Source organism: Daucus carota, chromosome 4, assembly GCF_001625215.2.
Source record: "Daucus carota subsp. sativus chromosome 4, DH1 v3.0, whole genome shotgun sequence".
Lineage (NCBI taxonomy): Eukaryota > Viridiplantae > Streptophyta > Magnoliopsida > Apiales > Apiaceae > Daucus > Daucus carota.
Window position 1 is genome coordinate 14,167,413 of NC_030384.2, and position 9,075 is coordinate 14,176,487.

Consider the following 9,075-nt stretch of genomic DNA (forward strand, 5'->3'; position numbering starts at 1 on the left):
ACCTTTAAAATAGTGATGTAAAAATAATTTTTAACATCAGTGTTTTTTTGACTGATGTCTGAAGTGTGATGTCATATCCGCTAATTCTAGTAGTGAGATTAATATCTCAAAATTAATATTCCGTATATGAAATTTAATTCTCGATCGAATGTTTATCTCGACTTGAATTTATAATATTAAAAGAGTAACGATTTAAATACTACTCTCGAATTTAATAAAATTCGTATTAACACGGCAAGGTAAAGTAAAACTTGACTGAGATTTATAAAATCAATTCGTTTTTACTCGTAAAATAAAGAGAAAATCGAATTAGATAAATAATTCGAGGATAATTTATCTCGAGTTGAATTGATTATGGATACACGTATAAAATCCTAACTTAAACTCAGCTATGGGAACGAAAACTTTCTCTCTCCCATCACACTTATTTATTCGATATAAATCGACTTGAAAGAACTTTAAATAGAAATCTTTTTGGTTTTTATCAACCAAAGGGGAAGAAGACGTTATATAAACTTACTATTTGATTACCAAAGGGGAAGAGAATACGTTATATAAACTTTAAAGTCTTTACTTCAAAGGAGAATGAAAAACGTATGAAAATTAACGGGAAGAAGACGTTATTATATAACGTACAAAATTAAAAATTTTAAGACCTTCCCAAAATAAAATGCAAAAATCACTTTCTAACAATCTCTTGTCTATTTCAGGATCTCGGAAGGATTATGTGCTAAGTGCTTCGTGTGAGAAAATTCATTTTTCAAACTCATGCATACACGTAGGGGAAGCACACACTTTTAAAATTTAATTTTGTGTTTGTTTGACAAATACCAAAAAGGGGAAGATTGAAAGGATATCTTCGATATATAATTATTTATATATTTGTTTCGGTATTTGTGACAAACATTAAAATTAAAATTCACCTAGTAATCCTCCCAAATAGGTCATTAATTTATTTGATTAATTAAAAGTGGAAAGTTATTTTTGGCAAGTAAATTTTAATCTCTAAATATTCCTTCGTATCAAAATACATTCTTTTTAAAGGAAATTTTTCTGATTACGCAATAGTGGCGCAGAGGCGTTTCGTGAGATTACGATTACCTCTTTCTTGCTACTGCAACATTAAATTACATGAAGCTCGAAAAAGGACTATCAAGATTTGGTATTCTTTAGAGTACTCATGTTACATTATTTACAAAATTTATATTTAAAGTAATTTATTCCATATTTAAAACATTTATTATCTCTCGGAATAAATTATTTTAAATCTTTCAAAAATTACTAAATCCTTCATTCCTCAAGATTTATTTTATCCAAGGAAGGATTTATTTTCTCCATATTAATATTTGTCTTTAAAAATATTAATATCGGTTTTATACCTCTTCTGGAATATTTTCTCCCGGTCTCTCAAATTCATCATTTTTCGGAGAAAAATATTCGCAATACTTAGAAAGCTCTTTCAACGTATCAAAATCATGATTTATCATGAACAATATTTTTCTAAGTATTTTGGTATCAAAACCTTCGTCAAGTATCCTTCTCTGTTTTCCAAAAGACGAAGTGTTTCGGTTTTTCATAAAACGGCTTTTATCTTAGAAAATCGGTTTAAATACCTTAAGATTATTCCCGTCCCTCAAAAGTATTTTATCTTTATGGGAATATATTTTAAGTATTTATTCAAGTTTTAAGTTTGGCCATAATCCCTCTCTGATAATTTCGAAAGAATTATCGTATTTTATTTGAAACCCGAAAACCTGATTTATCGTTTTAAATCCAAATAAAATACTTCCACTTGCCAAAATGACTTGAAACTTGAGATTAGCCAATTAAATATTATTCTTAGTGCATGGTTAAATTTTCGTAATTTTCCGAGAACTTTCGTTTCGGAGCGTTTCCTGACTGCCGACCCGATCACTCGCTGAACGTTTGACCAAGCTAGGGTTGACCAAAAATTACCAAAATTTCCAGAATGCCATTTTCTAATATTCTAAGATTTATCATATTTTTTCCGTAATTTATTTCGCTCGTTCGAAATATCGCGTTTTTAATGTAACGATTTTTATCGGTATCTCGTAAAGCGTGTCTGTCTTCTAGTGCATTAAATGCCCTGCATTTTTAGTCCAAGATGCTGGTCAAGAACACCTTTTTAGGTGTGGGGGACAAGGGGACAAAGTGGAGTGGTGGCCAAGGTTTGCTAAATTACCATTTGCATTTTTACTTCTACTTTTCTTACATTTACCCCACCCATTCTAGCCTATAAATACACCCCTCCACCCATTCATTTTTCCCAAGCTAATAGCCAAATATATGCTGAGATTTTAGAGAAGAAACACTCTCCCAAAGTTTATTCAAGTGCCCACTTCTTCTACTTCATCTTTAAAACCTTCGATTCTTCATATATTCCGATATATACAAGGTTTTAAACCCCGAAGCTTCGTTCCACCCAACCAAGCCTCGCTCATCTTAGCATTTTCATAAACCACTCTTTTCAACCTCCCGAAGGGCTGCCCAAATTCGTTCGTGTGCTTAAAGTCGTATCGAACCTCCGACGAATTTCTCCGGCGAACTTTCGTGCATCAATCGTGTAAGTGGTTTCTGTTAGCTTCAACTATCCGAGTCTTAATCGACCATTTTCAAAGGGCTTTTTAAACAAATTTCTCTTCATCTTAAGCTCTCTTGATTTCAAAATACTCGAGTTGGCCACTCGTTATTATCGGGAATATTGTGCACTAACCTTATTTGCTCACTAACTCATAATTTGTGCTCCCATTCCCATCACTCCCATACCCTTCTTGTTTTAGTGAGAAACCCATTTTTCAGCCCTGTGCTCGGTGGGGATATCATTAAGATAAGATACGTGGTATTACGTGTTTATTTTCCGAACGTGTGTGACGTGAGTGATTTTACTTGTTTCGGTGGTAAACCCTGTTTGGGCCTTTTCGCTATCGCGGGGTGTTATCCGAACAAGCTACTTGGTTCGATTGCGTTAGTGAGAGTGTGTGCGATATATCTTGCTTGACTTCGACTCCGTTTTTTCAAAACTCACTCATCACTCGATCTTATTAAAATCAACAACTTATATTTCTCCGCGCGATATAATTTGTTAAAATTGAACCAACGACTTAACCACCATACTTAAACGTTATAATCGACTAATTTCAACGTGGTTAAAATTGAACTAAAACTTGCGGAACCAAAACTCTTATAAAACAAGGATATATTTGCTTGTGGATATTGTGTTCTAACTTTTGCAGTGAGGTGAAGTGAAGTGAGGTGATCTTCGTTCTAAGACCCAAGTCTTTGACGTATTGACGGGGAGTTGATAGTCATCGCACCGTGAAGAAGAGGAAAGACCCAAGACCTAATACCTAAGATCCAAGACCGCCGAAAGGTTTAGAAGTACAAAGACCACTGGAGGTGCAACGACTTTGAGGAAGTAACGAGGATAGTTACGTTCCGAGACAAGTCTTGTTATTTACATTTATAGTGAGGAGGTAACGAAGAGTTACGCTCCAAGATATATATTTGTAAAGGCTTCTCCGCCTACTGTAAAGGAGTTCTTTATAGTAGAGAAAATCTCGAGTCCGGGGAGGAGCTCGGGGACTGGACTAGGGGTGAGTGGACTCCAAGGGTTGAGTTAGCCACCGCGAACCAGGATAAAATCGCTCGTGTGATATTTTCCTTTTCTTTTCTTACACTTCCGCACGTAACTGCCAATACTCTCGATACAAGTTCTAAAGAAGGGGTGAAAACTTTTTAAAACGACATAAATATTTTTAATTGGTGATTAAGCTATTCAACCCCCCCTTCTAGCTTAATTAAACCATCTATCGGGACCTAACAATTTGATTGAAAAGAAAAGGCAAACTATAACTAGATTGGTATCGCTGCAAATTAAAGAATCAGGATCAAACTAAATCAAAATTGTTTCGATGGCGAACATGAATTGCATTCCACGAAATTGATAATAGTATATACTTATATAATATTTGATTACAATGAAAATATAATTTATTATATATTTCATTTAATATTATAAAGGGGACATTTACGGTTGATCAAATCTAGAGGACTTAGAAATAATTTAAATTTTAAAAAAACTTTATGCCTATATTTATGTAAAAACATTGTATAAATGATGTAAAAATAATTTGTTCTTGAATTTATATATTAACAAAACTATTTTATTTTATTAATTAGTCATTCGGTGCGTAACACGGGTAAAACACTAGTATCAAATAAAAGTTTAGGTTCTGATATAAATTATAGTTGAGTGGTAATTTTCTTAAGACACAATAAGTTAAGTGCCAAAAAAATTCATTTTCCCTAAATTTTATAAACAATAATTATTTCAGATCTGATTTTTTAACAACTTAAAATACGTATAAAAAATCCAAAATAGTTAAAATGGGACGGAGTGAGTATTTAATGACGCACCTTTCAAATACATTACATTTACATATATTGCTGAGTTTTTACGAAGAATAGATTAGTTTGAAAATTTTAAATATCAGGGACATAAGACATAATAGTTCTCCGTAAGTTAAAATTTATTTATAAGATAGAAAAATCGTAAATTAGCATGACTGGAATCGACTCCGATTTGTGCATGCTTGTTCTGTATACAGTCCTCACTCAAATAAAATGGAGACCCTGTTGTAAAATAAAATTAGAAAAATAATTTGTGTATCTATTAATATCAATTTTTTATCTTCTCAAATAAATAGTTGAAGTGAAAAAATATTATAAAAAATAAGATACTAACAATCAAATATAGTCGACATAGATAACAATACGAATACTTGTTCACACAAAATCACGCAAGCGTACGTGGTCAAAAGTAGTATAGAATCAAATTCAGTTCGTTCCGACAGAGACTGGTGTATTTAGAAATATGCACTTATGCAACAATGTAAGATTATTATTCAATGCTTAGACAAGTATCGAATTGGGTTTTGGTTATCTACTTAACTAATTCAATTCGAATTATGAAACTAAGAATTATAAACTAAGAGAATAACGATTTACTAATGAGAATAAAAACATGGGATTCTAACTTCATTATATACTTCATTCAGAGTTATGCCTTATCGATATGTGATGGTTGATAACTAATCAGATAACACGAAACTGATACACGCTAACTGTCGTTATACGTGCACAATAATGCTACACATCCACAATTAAGATAGAAGGTAAACAGTCACCAATTATGCTTAGACCCTATATGTCTATAGAATTTGAAAACATAACGGTTGAAGAACAAGTTATCTATCAAGATTACATAGGGCGATGCAAGATAGGTAAAATCACACCACTAATCATGTATATCTAATACATAATCATATGTTCGCATGGCAAGTTCTAAATCAATATATCCACTGTCGCTTCAATAAAGATTAACCCACAACTTAGATGTTAGCTACGCATCCAAGAAAAATAAGCACAACCAATACGAAGAAATCAAACATTCATCACACAAATAATTAAGGCAAATCAACTACTGAAATCCATATATAAATACGCTAGAACCCCACGATAATGATTAGTTCATAATCGAACTTCTCATCATCATGGGAATAAGAGTAAACATGGTACATAATAGTTTAAGCAATATCAAAAGAGTAAAACAAGAGTTTCGAAACAAATCCGAATAAGCATCCAAAAGTATCGCCTAATTGGAAGAAGACAAAAAAAAAACTATGAATCTATATCTTCTCTGTAGCCGTCACGTGCTCCTTAGAATGTTTCTAGGTTATCTTTTAAGTCCCGCAAGCCTTCCTTTAAGTTTCCCAGCGAACGGGCCTTCAAACGGATCAAAAACGGGCAAACCGGGCCAAAATTCCCGCTCAGGTTGTGGGGCGGCCGTGCCGAAGTTGGGGCGGGCGCGCCAACGGGGCGGCCGCGCCAAAGTTGGGGCGGCCGCGATAAAGTGGCAGCCCTGACATCCAACCTTTACGCGTCCGTATCTTTCGCTTCGAGCATCCGATTGCTTCACCGTTTTTTTTCAATGAAAGCTATGATTCTCCTCTTCGTTCTCCTTCCAAGAAACCTACACAACACAACACTAAAACATATCAAAAATATCAAAAGCTTGAGTCCATTCCATCAATTTAAGCCAAAACGAAGGCTTCCAAGTGGATATAAAATCCACTTATCACGCCCCCAAACTTAAACCGATGCTTGTCCTCAAGCATAGACACACACACAAATACTACTAACGCAATGCATGAATACAACTAAATGCCTACATCTAATCGAATCATGAAGTGTAATCCTTGTTAACATAGCATCCTCAGAATATGGAACATTCTCGGCATTCATCCCTTTCACATATTATCCATGTCCTCTTCCACTAAAAGTGTGAAGTGCATCGTGTGTGCTAGCATGCTCTCTAGTGAAACAAAACAAAGACCATCAAACTTCAACAGAGTCCTCACTATGAGCCGTTAATCAGTATCAAGTTTAAACACTTCTTTACTAAATAGTCAACTACAATTTAGGGTCACTAAAGAAATCCTATGCCTCTCTTATTTTTTTCTATTTTTTTTTCTTGCTAAGTCTAAGGTTGGGACGCTTCTCAGTGTAAGTGAGTCACGACCGCCATTCGACTTCGCTTATTCTATTTTTTTTCTCTTTTTTTTTAAATCAATTAATTCCCCAATAATCAAAGGTTGTGAAAGGTCACCAAGAATTTGCTTATTCTAATACATATGCACTTAATACCAGCACAAGTACATGGATCGTCCCTTTCACATGACATTGCATTCTACCCATTGATCTCAAAGGAGTACTTGATAATTTTTATTCTTTTTTTTTCCTTCTTTTTTTTTATTTTAGAAAGGCATATTTATCCCTTAACTCCCCCAAACTTAAGATTTACAACCTCTAAGTTCAAAAAGGGAATACTCCAAACTCTATGCCCGACTCAACGCGAGGACTCAAGAAATAAGTTAGTCTAAGTCTTATCTCTAGAGCATAAGTGTAATTACAATTATCACACAAGCAATTTCCAAGTAACAAGGCATCACATATGAGCAAGACTACTAGCCAAGAACTTATGCACATAAACTCATCATAGGACATCAACTTGGGAAACAACTTCAAGATTCATGCAAATGCAACTATATGAAACTACTAACACATACTAACACAAGCATATATATATATAAAACAAAACTAACTAATATGTAACAATATGAAATAATATGCTAAACTATATGCAACATGCAACCTATATGAACACACACATTACTACTAGTCCTTAGATTACCATCCCCAAACTTAAAATATTCAATGTCCTCATTGAAGGTGATAAAAAGGATCGAATGTACCTAGAAGGAGCTAGAACCATCACTCTCCTCACCCTCATCAGGTGAAGAGTCAGCTGGAGGATAAACCATATCAGCACCGAACACAGGCCACTCCACGTCTACGCCCGTAGCACGAAAAGCAGACCCCAAAGCCTGTGTCAAATCCCTAGCAAATCGACTATGCATATCGTGCATCGTATCCATACGCCTAGTGAGCCTCCTATACTGAGAATCACTGAAACCACTGTCTCCAATACCCGAGTGCTCCACTGTCTGAGAAGGCCCAGCTCTAGCTCGATCTGGTGCAGCCTGAGCTCGATCCTGCGACGCTGGAGGTGGTGCCCTGGCACGTCCCCCCCTGGGATGCCTATAACCCATCCCCATCGGGTAGAGTATGCCACCATCCCACTCGGGTAACCGCTCGATCATAGCATGATCAATGAGAGCACTCGGCATCTGCAACTGCTCCTCAGCCGACCAACGCACACCCACCGCCACACACAACCTAGTCACTATTGTGGCATGAGGAATGGCCACACTAGTACGACTCCGCAGAAATCTCATAATGTTCTGATGAATAACATATGCAACATCCACATACTCTCCACTCAGAATTCCGTACAACAATATAGCACGGTCAACAGTGACATCGTGTGGGTACCCCGATGGCATAATGCTAGAAAAATGAACAGGTTCCAAGCTCGGGCATACCTGTTCATAGCAGATGTAGGGAATGAGACGCGCAAATTAGTTGTCGGGTTGCGCTTCCACACCGTACCCGGAACACACAATTCATGGACAATCTGATCCAAATCAACGTTCCTCTTATCCTTGCGCACCAAATCATCCTCCGTTTCTTGCATCGCGGCACCCCCAATGAGCTTTTGGATGGCTTCCAAAGTGTAATCCACGGTCAAGCCCCGAACAATTGAATACCCATTCTTATCCATCCGAGCATTGGCATAAAATTCTCGGACAATGCTCAATGGCACCACTTCCGGTGCCTTACACAACGACTCCCACCCCCTAACTTGAATCATCAACAACAACCCCCCATCACCCGATGAAGGCAAGAAACCCCTCTCTTTAGTAATTGACTTACCCATAAGCCGAATAAACTCTTCTTGTGCTTCCGGAGTTATGAACTTGTTAACCGAAGAATCCGTTGATTGTGCTTGCAAACTACTACTCCCGGATCTTCTAGCTCTTTTTGGTGCCATGGAATTGAAGATATATGTGGTGGTAGGTTGTAGTAGAGAGATTGAGTGAAAGAAGATGAGATTTGGTGTAGATGGGTGTGTGTATAGTTGTATGTATATGTGTGTATAGTTGGGTTTGGAGAAGATGAAGTGGGTATGTGTTTGGGGAGGATTTTAGTTGTTTAATTAGGGTTAGAATAAGTGTAAAGGGGCTGGGAATTAAAGGTAAGTGCTGGGTTTTGTGACAAAAAATGAGCAACAAAAAAAACAAGAGAATTTTTTTTTTTATAAATCGAGCAGCAGCTACTGCCTTACTAGCACGGGCGCCCCGGCCCGGCGCGGCTGCCCCGCTCGCGCGGGCGCGCCAGCCGTGGCGCGGGGGCCGCGGAGTGGCAGCGGTGTCCCTGGCGCTCTCGCGCGAGCTCCCCGTCCCGGCGCGGCAGTGGGTTTTTTCGATTTTTTTTTAAAAAAAAGAAGTAAAACATGAAACGCTTGAAAAAGCGTGGGTTGCGTCCCACGAAGCGCTTGTTTAACGTCCTTAACTTGACGTGAAACCCCAAGAA

The 9,075-nt window shown here is 36.8% G+C and overlaps 1 long non-coding RNA gene across 1 annotated transcript; it reads left to right on the forward strand.

The window, feature by feature from the left end:
* The first annotated feature begins 2,299 nt into the window (after positions 1-2,299).
* Positions 2,300-3,785, forward strand: LOC135152020 (uncharacterized). Its single transcript, XR_010291088.1, has 2 exons — positions 2,300-2,584; positions 3,255-3,785. It is a non-coding gene; the product is annotated as an uncharacterized LOC135152020 (long non-coding RNA).
* The last annotated feature ends 5,290 nt before the right edge of the window (positions 3,786-9,075 follow it).